At 37.4% G+C, this 13248-nt stretch overlaps 1 pseudogene; it reads right to left on the bottom strand.

Moving 5' to 3' along the window:
* Window positions 1-11483: 11483 nt before the first annotated feature.
* Window positions 11484-12162, bottom strand: LOC123778470 (spindlin-3-like; annotated as a pseudogene).
* Between the last annotated feature and the right edge of the window lie 1086 nt (window positions 12163-13248).

Here is a 13248-nt window from a genome sequence, read left to right on the forward strand (position 1 = left end):
AGAGTTTCCAAGACAAACAAAAACCAAAAGAGTTTGTAAACACTAAACCAGAGCTGCAAGAAATGTTAAAGGGAACTCTTTGAGCAGGAAATAGACACCAAAAGTAACAAAGACCAGAAAGGAACAGAGAATCTACAGGAAAAGCGATTTTACAGGTAATATAATGGCACTAAATTCATGTCTTTCAATAATTACTCTGAACGTAAATGGACTAAATGCTCCAATCAAAATACACCGGGTATCAGAATGGATTAAAAAAAAAAAGACCCATTGTAGTAAGGAGGGCACGTATTGCATGGTGCCCTGGGTGTTATACGCAACTAATGAATCATCGAACTTTACATTGGAAACCAGGGATGTACTGTATGGTGACTAACATAATATAATAAAAAAATCATTAAAAAAAAAAGACCCATCAATATGCTACTTATGAGAGCCTCATTTTAGATGCAAAGACACCTCCAGATTGAAAATGAAGGGGTAGAGAGCCATTTATTATGCTAGCGGACATCAAAAGAAAGCTGGAGTAGTCATACTTATATCTGACAAACTAGATTGTAAACCAAAGATGGTAATAAGAGATGAAGAAGGACACTATAACATAGTAAGGTGGTCTATCCAAAAAGAAGATCTAACAACCACAAGTATTTATGCCCCTAACTTGGGAGCACCCAAATTTATAAATCAATCAATAACAAACTTTAAAAACTCATTAATAACAATACAATAGTAGTGGGGAAGTTTAACACCCCACTCATAGCAATGGACAATTCGTCTAAGCAGATAATCAAAAAAGAAACAAGAGCTTTAAATGACTCACTGGACCAGATGGATTTAACAGGTATATTCAGAGCATTTCGTCCTAAAGCGGTGGAATACACATCCTTTTTGTACACGGAACATTTTCCAGAATAGATCAAATCCTGGGTCACAAATCAGGTCTCAACTGGAACAAAAAGACTGAGATTATACCATGCATATTTTTAGACCACAATGCTATGAAACTTGAGGTCAACCACAAGAAAACAATTGGAAGGACCACAAATACGTGGAGGTTAAAGAATATCCTACTAAAGAATGAATGGGTGAGCCCATTCATAAATGAAAGAAGAATTTAAAAAATACATGGAAGCAAATATAAATGAAAACATGACAGTCCAAAAACTTTGGGATGCAGCAAAAATGGTCTTAAGAAGAAAGTATATAGCAATACAGGCCTTCTCCAAGAAGCAAGAAAATTCTCAAATATACAACTTAACCTTATACCTAAAGGAGCTGGAAAATGCACCAAAAAGAGCCTAAATCCAGCAAGAGAAGGGACATAATGAAGATTAGAGCAGAAATCAATGATATAGAAATTTTTAAAAAAGTAGAACACATCACTGAAGCTAGGAGCTTGTTCTTTGAAAAAATTAACAAAATTGATAAAGCAGACTTATCAAAAAGAAAAGAGAATGGACCCAAATTTATAAAATCATGAAAGAAAGAGGAAAGAAAACAATGAACACAAAGGAAATACAATTTTAAGAACATATGTGCAACTATGTGCCAAAAAATTAGGGAACCTGAAAGAAATAGATACATTCCTAGAAACATACAAACTACCAAAACTGAAACAGAAAGGAATAGAGAATTTGAACAGACCCCAAATTGCAAGGAAATTGAAGAGGTAATCAAAACTATCCCAACAAACAATAGTCCAGGGCCAGGTGGCTTCCCAGAAGAGTTCTACCAAACATTTAAAGAAGAATGAATATCTATTCTTTTCAGGCACCCCAAATGAATACCTAGTCTTCTGAAACTGTTCTAAACAATAGAAATGGAAGGAAAACAAAATTCATTCTGAGGCTAACATTGTCTTGATCCATAAATAAGATAAAGACCCCACTAAAAAGGAGAAATACAGATGGATATCCCTGATGAATGTGGATACAAAAATTCTCACCAAGATACTAGCTAAGAAGATCCAACAGTACATTAAAAGAGTAGCTCATGACGACCAAGTGTGATTGATTCCTGGGCTATAGGGGTGGCTCAACATACATAAATCCATTGTGATACACCACATTAATAAAAGAAAGGATAAAAACCATACTCTCAAGAGATGCAGAAAAAAGCATTTGACAAAATACAGCACGCTTTCTTGATAAAAACCCTCCACCATGTAGAGATAGAGGAACATACTTAACAACATAAAAGCCATATCTGAACGACGACAGTGAATATATCATCCTCCATTGGGGAAAACAGAGCTTTTCTACTAAGGTCAATAAAATGACCAGGTGTCCACTCTTACCACTGTTGTTTAACATAGTACTGGAATTCCCAGCTTCAGCAATCAGACGACAAAAAGAAATAAAAGTCAACCAAGTCAGCAAAGAAGAAGTCAAACTTTTACTCTTTGCAGATGACATGATACTCCATGTAGACAACCTAAAAAACTCCACTAAAAAATTGCTAGAACTGATACAGGAATTCAGCAAAGTCACAGTATATAAAATCAATGCACAGAAGTCTGTTTCATTTCTATACACTAACAATAGAGTAGCAGAAAGAGAAATTAAGGAATCAATCCCACTTACAATTGCACTAAAAACCATAAGATACCTAGGAATAAACCTAACCACAGAGGTAAAGCATCCGTACTCTGAAAACTATAGAACACTTATGAAACAAATGGAGGAAGACACAAAGAAATGGAAAAACATCCCATGCTCACGGACTGTAAAAACAAATATTGTTAAAATATCTATGTGACCCAAAGCAACCTACAACATTCCTTGCCATCCCTATCAAAATATCACCAGCGTTTTTCACAGAGTTGGAGCAAACAATCCTAAAATTTGTATAGAACCAGAAAAGACCCTGAATAGCCAAAAGAATGTTGAAAACCAAAGCTGGAGGAATCACAATCCCGGACTCCAAGCTGTATTACAAAGCTGTGATCATCAAGACAGTATGGTACTGGCATGAAAACAGATACATAGACCAATGGAACCCAGAGAACCCAGAAATGGACCCACAACTATATGGTCAATGAACCTTCAACAAAGTAGGAAAGAATATCCAATGGAAAATGGCGGTCTCTTCAACAAATGCTGTTGGGAAAATTGGACAGCCACATGCAGAAGAATGAAACTGTACCACTGCCTTACACCATACAGAAAAAGAAATTCAAAATGGATGAACAACCTAAACGTGAGATGGGAATCCATCAAAATCCTAGAGGAGAACACAAGAAGAAACCTCTTTGACTTCTTGCTAGACATGTCTCCAAAGGCAAGGGAAACAAAAGCAAAAACGAACTATTGGGACTTCTTCAAGATAAAAAGTTGTTGCACACCAAAGGAAGCAGTCAACAAAACTAAAAGGCAACCTACGGATTTGGAGAAGAATTTGCAAATGTCTAATCAGATAAAGGACTAGTATCCAGAATCTATAGAGAACTTGCAAAACTCAACACTCAAAAAACAAATATTCCAGTCAAGAAATGGGCAGAAGACATGAACAGACCTTTCTCCAAAGAAGACATAGAAATGACTAATAGACATATGAAAACGTTCCACATCACTTGGCATCAGGGAAATACAAACCAAAACCACAATGAGATGCTACATCATACCTGGCAGAATGGCTAAAATTAACAAAACGGGAAACAATAGATGTTGACAGGGATGCCCAGAAAAGGGAACCCTCTTACACTGTTGGTGGGAATACAAACTGGTGCAGCCACTCTGGAAAAGAGTATGGAGGTTCCTCAAAAATTGAAATATAGAATTACCCTACAACCCAGCAATATGCACTAGTAGGTGTTTATCCAAAGGAAACAAAAATAGTGATTTGAAGAGACACGTGCACCCCAATGTTTATAGCAGCAACGTTCACCATTGCTAAAATATGGAAAGAGCCGAGATGTACATCAACAGATGAATGGATAAGGAAGATTTGGCATATACATATATATTATATATATAATATATTTCATATATATATAATGCATATATTATATATACATATATATATATATATATACTATATATATTGCACTATTACTCAGCCATGAAAAAGAACGTAATCTTGCCATTTGCAACGATGTGGATGGAACTAGAGAGTATTATGCTAATTGAAATAAGTCAGTCAGAGAAAGACAAGTGCCATATAATTTCACTCATATGTGGAATTTAGGAAACAAAACAGATGAGCATAGGGGAAGGGAAGGGAAAATAAAATGAGATAAAAACAGAGATGGAGGTAAACCATAAGAGACTCAACTATAAGGAACAAAGTGAGGGTTGCTCGAGGGGAGGTGGATGGGGTGATGTGGTAATTGGGTGATGGGCATTAAGGAAGAACCTTGATGTAATAAGCACTGTGTGTTATATGCAACTGATGAATCACTAAATTCTACCCCTGAAACTAATAATACACTATATGTTAACAAAATTGAGTTTAAATTAAAAAAAGAAACTCCAATCCTGTCCAACAACAAAACTGATTGTTTAACCCCAGAATACCTCTCAGGCACAAGAAATGGCATAAAATTAAGTAGACTGGTGAAGCTGTTCAGCCTCTGAAGAGTGTATCCACCCAAGATATGTCTCCATGGGATACCCTCTTAAAGAATAAAAAGAGACTGGCAGAGTCCTCATCTCCCAGGTTATGATATATGTTCTGAACCAGAAACTACTGTGTATTGTTTTGTATTTCCTCCGTTTTTGAAATGGTAGTTTTTAAAGATTTATTTATTTATTTGAGAGAGAGAGAGAGAGAGAGAGAGAGAGATTGTGTGTGTGAGGTGGGGAGGGACAAAGGGAGAGGGAGAGAGAAACTTTAGCAGACTCCACAATCAGCACAGAGCCTGACACAGGGCTCGATTTCATGACCCTGAGATCATGACCTGAGCTGAAACCAAGAATCAGATGTTTAATTGACTGTGCTACCCAGACACCCCTCAAATGGTTGATTTTATTGATTTTATTATATTTCTCTGGTTATTTCTCCATGAGTGTATACTGGGTATGTTGGGATGAAGGGTAGTTTATAATGTAATCACAGGTGACAAGACTGGTGTAATGATGGATCCGAATATGGCTGCATACCAACCAAAGGTCTTAAACTTGGTGCTAAATGCAATCTTTGGGAAACATTTTCTGTTCTCCCCCTTTCAAGGGCTAAATTTACTACAAGTAGGTGTGGGCATTTTTGAAAGTGGTTATGTGAGATGAAAGGTGTTCATGGAGACTACATACATATAAAAAAAGAAGGAATACTAGATATTTGTGATTGGTTCATGTTATTCACTTCTCATGCCCCTGATTCTACTAAGAATCCATTTGGTTCTAGGGGTATATATCCTAACCTTCAGGGGTAGAACACATGCTCTGGCTAAGCCAATCAGTGCTATCAGTGAGACACATGTGATTGATGCAGGTATGTGACCTAAACCAGTTCAGAATGCATCAGAAAACATAGATTATTTATCTTCCTCTAGAATAGAAGAGTTGTAGCCTGGAACTGCTACTCCAATTTTATCACCATGAGGAAAAGTGGCATGAGAATGAAATTGACATACAGAGGAAGGAAATTCCTAAAGACTCACAGACATAGCCTAAGTCCTCATCAAACTGCACCTGAAGCCCATCCAACCTCTGGATTATTTTAGTTACATGAATCAATGATGCTTGGTAAGTGTTTAAACCTGTTTAAAATGAGTCTCCTGAAATCTGTTGCATTTCTATACACCTACAGTGAAGCATCAGAAAGAAAGAAAGGCAATTCCAGTTACAATTGTCCCCAGAATAATAAGATACCTGGGAACAAACCTAACCAAGAGGTGAAGGTTCTGTACTCTGGAAACTATAAAGCACTAATGAAAGAAATTGAAAATGACACAAAGAAATGGAAAGACATTCCACGCTCATGGATTGGAACAACAACTATTGTTAAGATGTCTATACTACCCAAACCAATACATATTTAATGCAACCCCTATCAAAATACCAACAGTATTTTTCACAAAGCTAGAACAAAGAATCCTAAAATTTGTATGGAACATCCCAAGTAGCCAAAGCAAACTTGAAAAAGAAAAGCAGAGCTGGAGGCATCACAATTCCGGATTTTAAGTTATATTACAAAGCCGTTGTGATCAATACAATAGGGTACTGGCACAAACACAGACACATCAGTCAATGGAACAAAATATGGACCAGAAATGGACCCATAGTTATTGCTCAATTAATTTTCAACAAAACAGGAAAGGGTATGAAATGAGGAAAACTCTCTGCAACAAATGGTGTTGGGAAAACTGAACAGCAACATGCAGAAGAATGGAACTGGACCACTTTCTTACACCATAGACAAAAATAAATGTAAAATGAATTAAAGACCTAAATGTGAGACCTGAAACCATCAAAATCCTGGGAGAAGACAGGCAGTAACTCCTTTGACATCAGCCATAGCAACATTTTTCTAGATATGTCTTCTGAGGCAAGGGAAACAAAGGCAAAATAAACTATTGGGACTACATCACAATAAAAAGCTGCTGTACAGTGAAGGAAAAAATAAAATTAAAAGGCAACTTACTGGGGTGCTTTGGTGGTTCAGTTGGTTAAGTGTTTGCCTTCAGCTCAGGTCATGATCCTGCAGTCCTGGGATGGAGCCCCACATCGGGCTCCCTGCTCAGTTGGAAGTCTGGTTTTCCCTCTCCCTCTGCTCCTTCTCTCTCTCTCTCTCTCTCTCTCTCTCTCTCTCTCAAATAAATAAATAAAATCTTTTAAAAAACAAAAAGAAATTAAAAAAGCAACCTACTTAATGGGAGAAGATAATTGCAAATAGCATATCTGATAAAGGGTTAGTATCCAAAATATATAAAGAAATTGTAAAACCCAATACCCAAAAACCAAATAATCCAACTAAAAGATAGGAAGAATATACGAATAGACATTTCTCCAAAGAAGGTATCCAGATGGCCAACAGACACATGAAAAGATGCTCAACATCACTCATCATCAGGGAAATACAAATCAAAACTATGATGAGATATCACCTCACACATGTCAGAATGGTAAAAATTAATAATAAAAGAAACAACAGGCGTTGGTGTGGATGTGGAGAAAAGGAACCCTTTTGCACTGTTGTTGGGAATGCAAACTGGGGTAGCCACTCTGGACAATAGTATGGAGGTTCCTCAAAAAGTTAAAAATAGAACTACCCTATGATCCAGCAATTGCACTAGTAGGTGTTTACCCAAAGGATAAAAAATACTGATTAAATGGGGGCACACACACCCTGATGTTTATAGCAGCATTATCAACAATACCCAACTTATGTAAAGAGCCCAAATGTCCATCGACTGATGAATGGATAAAGAAGATGTGGTATATATGTATGTGTATATATATGTATACATACATATATAATAGAATATCACTCAGCCATCAAAAAGAATGAAATCTTGCCATTTGCAATGACGTGGATGGAGCTAGAGTGTATTATGCTAAGTGAAATATGTCAGCGAGAGAAAGACAAGTACCGTATTATTTCATTCATATGTCAATTTAAGAAACAAAACAGATGAAAATATGAGAAGGAGCAAAAAAAAGAGAGGGATGCAAACCATAGAGAGTCTTAACTATTCAGAACAAACTGAAGGCTGGTGGAGGGGAGGTGGGTAGTGGTTGGGCTAAATGGGTATTAAGGACACTTGTATTGAGCACTGGTTGTTATATATAAGTGATGAATCACTAAATTCTATTCCTTGAAGCCAATATTACACTATATGTTAATTAACTAAATTTAAATAAAAATTTGAAAAAAAAATGAGGAGTTGAATTAATTATGCCTCCTTCCCTTCCAGATTCTGAAACAACTACAATATATACACAGGAATGAAAGAGGACTTAAAATATCAGGTTTAACATATTAAGTGAAAAAACAAAGTTCAGAATAGCTTGTATAGTATACCACAATTTGTATTTAAAAACTGATACGAACATATACGTATTATGTGTGTAAATATACATATTATCTCTGGAAGGACACATACTTACTGGTAGCAGTGGTTACTTTCAGAAAGTGGGACTGGGGGATTGAGGTCTGGGGTGGGGGAAGGAAGAAAGGAGACTTTTTACTGCATACCCTTTTTTACTGTTTGAATTTACTAGAAAGATATGGGTTTTTCCCCCAAAAAACATCTTATACATGAAAAAATTTTTAAAGAATAAAATAGATACCAGCTTTATTAATGGTAGGTCTGGACTGGAGAACGTGGTTTGGATCTGGGCCCAACATGAACTTCTACTGCAAGTCTAAAGACAATGGGATCTCCCACCCCAGAGGGATGGCAACATCTACAGACTGGATGTTTACCCAGCCATGTAATGAAGAACTGAAGTCTTTCCCATGCCTTGCAATGAGAAATGAACTCAAGAACCAAGAGGGGCCTAGGCTGCTTATCTATAACCTCTTTTTTTTCAATTTCATCAAGTTATTCCTCCTCTCATATGGAAAACTGAATGAGTATAGCAAGTGGAGATGGATAGAAATTTTCTTCCAAATATTTTTGAGAGGTGCAAGTCTTTCTTTCTTCTTTCTTTCTTTCTTTCTTTCTTTCTTTCTTTCTTTCTTTCTTTCTTTCTTTCTTTCTTTTTCTTTCTTTCTTTCTTTCTTCTTTCTCTTATTTTCTTTCTTTCTTTCTTTCTTCTTTCTTTCTTTCTTTCTTTCTTTCTTTCTTTCTTTCTTTCTTTCTTTCTTTCTCTTTCTTTTTTTTTCTCAAGTCAGAAACACAGACAGAAGCAGAGGATAAATCCCTTCATACCTTTGGGTATTTTTTCTCTTAAGCCACAGTGATTAATATCCAAGACGAGTGTTAACAAACAGGACTTGGTTTGTCCCCCTTTGGGGGAGACCAGTAGTATTTTAGGAATGTCTTGCTCCCATCTGTGTAAGACTGGTGAGCAGTTCTGCTTTTGCCCCTGGAAGACTCTGAAATAAGTCAAAATAGAACAGTAATTAAATTAACTCCAAGGCTATATTACAACCCAGGCTGGGGATTCACTCACTATTTTATCCCCAATTTACAATTATGTCCAGACACATTATTTGCTATAGCTTACAAAGGTTGCACAATGAGCCTCAAAAATAGCATTAAATGCTCCAAATAATACAACGTCAACAGTATAATAAAAATGCCTCAAATTGAACTATATGAAACCCATGCCAACCATTAGACTCCAAGGGAGAAATGAATGCTCCAATATAAATTTCGATTTTAAAGTCCAAAGGCAGTAAAGTCCGAAATCCTGCTTTTCCCAATTTCTTGCTTTTCTCATTTCAGCCATACAGATCTTGCAATGATGTCTGTACAGATAGGGGGTTCCTTCAGAAGCTGCAGCCTGGACTGTCTTCCTCTTGATTGGATGTAGCTCCTTCACAACTTCAGGAGCTGAATCAATCTAACCCCACAACTGCATGTCATGCATTTTTAAGAGTCCACAGGTTCAATAGCTCATAAGATTGTTACAGTATCAGCCTCACATCCCAAAATTAAAAAGCATACTAATCCCCAGCTACTAGAACAGATATCCCAAGCAAATTTATGTCCCCAGGACTTAGTACAATAGGTAATACAGACCTGCATTGCTGTCATCAAATATCTGAGCAGAGACTTAGTGGCATCAAAAGGAAGAAAAGTAGACAGAGAGAACATGGAAGACAAGAGTGTATCTTCTTGGTTTCACCCCCAGCAGGATGCCAGTCTGTCTGTGCTGGTAGTCTGGACTCCATGACCTGTGAACGTAAGCTAATTTGAAAGATATTTCCCAAGTGGTTAATTGTACTGCTGTGAATCTCAGACCCAAAGTTGCAGAAGTCCAAGGCCTGTTACTGCTTAATGGAGCTTCTGTTAGAAGCCCAATGAGAAAGCACTGGCTTTGGCCAAGTGCTTCTCTCCAAAACCTTGTATACTTTTCAAACTTTTTAAAACTTCACTAATGCCTTTAATAATGGAACACATATAGCTCTTTCCATTACTTATTTTTCTGCTGCAGTGGGGCTCACTCTTTTCTGCACATAACTTTCATAGGCCCAGCCAAGAAATGGTATAAAGTGAAAAATTAAAAAGAAAACCCTAACAAATAACTATTATATTTCTATCTACCAATGCCAGCACTTAAAACATCAATAAGCATATTGATCACCAAACACTGATTCTAACCTATGCTAAGATACCATAAAAGATGAACCCACTGGTTGTCATAAGAGAATAAAGCCTATTTTCAGCCTTTCTTATTCTTAGCAAGTGCCTTGCCCACTTCATATTCTGGGTCTTGGAAGTCCCCCAAGAATCGAATCTAATACCTAATTTAAAATTTTCCAGATTATCTCTTGGCATAAGAAATAAATCCGTATCTTTGTCTGATTCCAGGTTTTTGTTCTTTCATTATGCGATCCTAGACATAACTGCCAACCCTAGCTATACCCAGTATTCACCCTGTGACTAGAATAGAGGTTGGCTTAATCCCCCATTGGGCTGGCAAAGCCCATTTGTGGCAAAGTCGGCCTGCACAGCCTGCGTCTGTTGAAACCCACTCCATGTCTGTGGGCATCAGCCAGAGCTACTGCAGACAACAGAGACCCTAATGCCATTGATGGCCAACTTTCATTTGTCCACTTGGGGTTTTACTTCCAAATACTTGCCTTCCTATCAATTTTGCTTGGTTTCTCAGCCTATGCTTATATACTAAAATGCAAAGTAATTACCCTCTTGATTTTGAACCAAGTTCAACAATAGGTGAAAGTATCAGAAAGGGAGCAAAATGTTAGCCTTACTTTAATCCAACTTGGAAAGGAGACTAAAATGGACTTCCCATTCCTCCCGAAATTAGACTTTTGAAATCACCTGCGGAGATAGTTGAGGTTACAAAGACACTCACCCAGATAGTCACACTGAATATCTCAGGAAGCTTCACATTTCAGTGAGCGCAGAGAGTTCAACTGCCCAAAAGAATGAGGCAAGAGGTGTTCAGCTGCCTTTAACCTATTACCACCACCCAAGGTGAAAATAAGGACCACTGGATGTCAGACTAATTAGATAAATCATTCTCCTGTGGAGAAGTAGTTAAAAGTTTGGAGAGAAGGGCAAAGGTTTCTTTCAAAAATGAGATGGTGGAAGTTTCTTCCTTCCTCCCTTCCCCCTTCCTCTCTCTCCTTCCCTTCCTCCCTCCCCCCCCCCGACTTTTCTTTTCTTTTCTTTTCTTTTCTTTTCTTTTCTTTTCTTTTCTTTCCTTTCCTTTCCTTTCCTTTCCTTTCCTTTTCTTTTCTTTTCTTTCATTCCTTTCCTTTCTTTTCTTTTTTTTTTCTTTCACCAGGCAAAAGCAAGCAAAAAGGGAGAAGACTATTCTTACAAATTAGAAAGCAATCAAGACCTTTTGTATGTATAGATTTTACAAATAGTCTCACATATGTGGCAAATTTCAAGATGATCTCTAAGATGTTTTTACCAAGTCATAGACATAGATATGGAAATCATCATCAAATCATTGAAGTACACAAAGTTTGGTTTCTACTTAATGAATGACCATGCCAGTTCTCTTTCAGCCATCATCTTTGGCATATTCCTCCTGTTTGCCTACTAGGTTATCTACAACTTCTCCTAGTTCCCTCTCTGCAGAAGAAGAATCACTGGAATCTGGAAGGATGCGTAGGTCACTGTCTTTATAATCATCTAAGATCTGATACATATAGAATACTGAAACTTTCTCATAGGTAATGTAAAACAATGTGTTCATGACAGGTGCCTGAGCTAAGACAATCCCCTTCCACTCATTTTTGAAACCTTCCTCTGTCTCAAAAATATGTTCTACTGCTACCAGTAATAATTTCTGTTAAGTGTGTATCACTGATTCTAGAGGATGCAACTATATTAGGAAGGACTTGAAGTGATGACACTCTCTTATCTCTGTGAAGTTCCGATCCATAAACACAGTCAAATCCATCATATTTGTTAAGATACAAAGAGGGATCCAGAACGGTTCCCTTCTACTGTGCTAGAGGTTCATCTCCATCTTTCTATCCATGCCAAATTCTGCAGACCACAACGTTCTTCTGAGGCTGGGAAGTGGGCTTCCTCCTATGCTTCTTGTGTGCAACCTTTCTCTTCATCATAGTAACACACACTGGTATATCTTGTAACAGTCCTGGAATGCTACCCTGCAGGTGCCTTTCCAAATGGGGTCTTTGATGATGATGATGATGATGATGATGATGATGATGATGTTATGTTTGACACCATAAAGTACATCATTAGTTTTGGATATAGTGTTCCATGATTCATTGTTTGTGTATAACACCCAGCACTCCATGCAATACATGCCCCCCTTAATAACCATCACCAGGCTACCTCAACCCCCCATCCCTTCTCTCTAAAACCCTCAATTTCGTTCCCGGAGTCCATAGTATCTCATTGGTTAGTCTCCTCCTGTTTCCTCCCTTCATTTTTTCCTTTCCATCTCCTAATGTTCACCCTGTTATTCCCAATGTTCCATAAATAAGTGAAACCATATGATAATTGTCTTTCTCTGCTTGATGTATTTCATTTAACAAGATCTCCTCCAGTCCCATCCATGTTGCTGCAAATGTTGGGTAATCGTCATTTCTGATGGCTGAGTAAAATTCCATTATATATATGGACCACATCTTCTCTGTCAATTTAGCTGTTGAAGGGCATCTCGACTCCTTCCACAGTTGGGCTACAGTGGAAAATGCTGCTATGGACATTAGGGTGCATATGGCCCTTCTTTTTACTACATCTGTATCTTTAGGGTAAATACCCAGTAGTGCAATTGCTGGGTCATAGGGTACCTCAATTTTTAACATTTTGAGGGACCTCCACACTGTTTTCCAAAGTGGCTGTACCAACTTGCAATCCCACCAACAGTGTAAGGGGGTTCCCCTTTCTCCACACCCTCTCCAACATTTGTTGTTTCCTGCCTTATCAATTTTTGCCATTCTAACTGGTGTAGGTGGTATCACAATGTGGTTTTATTTGGAATCTCCCTGATGGCTAATGATTTTGAATATTTTTTAATATGCCTGTTAGCCATTTGTATGCCTTCATTGGAAAAGTGTTCATATCTTCCACCCATATTTTGATTTGATTATTTGTTTCACATGTATTGAGTTTGAGAAGTTCTTTGTAGATCTTGGATACTAGTCTTTTATCTGTAGGGTCATTTGCAAATATCTTCTCCC

This window comes from Ursus americanus, chromosome X (genome assembly GCF_024610735.1).
Source record: "Ursus americanus isolate L20-20 chromosome X, mUrsAme1.1.p, whole genome shotgun sequence".
Taxonomy (NCBI): Eukaryota; Metazoa; Chordata; class Mammalia; order Carnivora; family Ursidae; genus Ursus; species Ursus americanus.